Genomic DNA, 672 nt, shown 5'->3' with positions numbered 1-672 from the left:
TAAAGGGGCCGCTGACCTTTAACCTCCGGGTTCTAATAGACGGAACCTCTAAAGGATAAAGGGGCCGCTGACCTTTAACCTCTGGGTTCTAATAGACGGAACCTCTAAAGGATAAAGGGACCGCTGACCTTTAACCTCTGGGTTCTAATAGATGGAACCTCTAAAGGATAAAGGAACCACTGACCTTTAACCTCTGGGTTCTAATAGATGGAACCTCTAAAGGATAAAGGAACCACTGACCTTTAACCTCTGGGTTCTAATAGACGGAACCTCTAAAGGATAAAGGAACCGCTGACCTTTAACCTCTGGGTTATAATAGACGGAACCTCTAAAGGATAAAGGAACCACTGACCTTTAACCTCTGGGGAACGTTTTCTCGTCTGTTTTCTGAAGAACGGCCATTTTTTAAACCTTTCCTATTATTTGCTGTGTCATAAATAGAGACTCTGCATCACACTGATGACATCATACTCGCACTACCTTCTCTATTTCTTTTTTTTGCACTGCTCTGAACCTTCCATCTCAATGCCTTTTTGTACCATGTTTCTCCTATACTGTGTGTAATTTATGAATGGAAAAGTTCTTTTTGCTGTCAGAAGGCTGTATAGGTGACATTTCTTTTTGTATAAATCTCTGTTTATACAAAAGGACAGCAACAGTTAGTCTAAATCT

The sequence above is a fragment of the Cyprinodon variegatus genome, unplaced genomic scaffold (assembly GCF_000732505.1).
Source record: "Cyprinodon variegatus isolate N-32 unplaced genomic scaffold, C_variegatus-1.0 Scaffold1138, whole genome shotgun sequence".
NCBI classification, from domain to species: Eukaryota; Metazoa; Chordata; class Actinopteri; order Cyprinodontiformes; family Cyprinodontidae; genus Cyprinodon; species Cyprinodon variegatus.
This window is presented reverse-complemented; position numbering follows the sequence as displayed.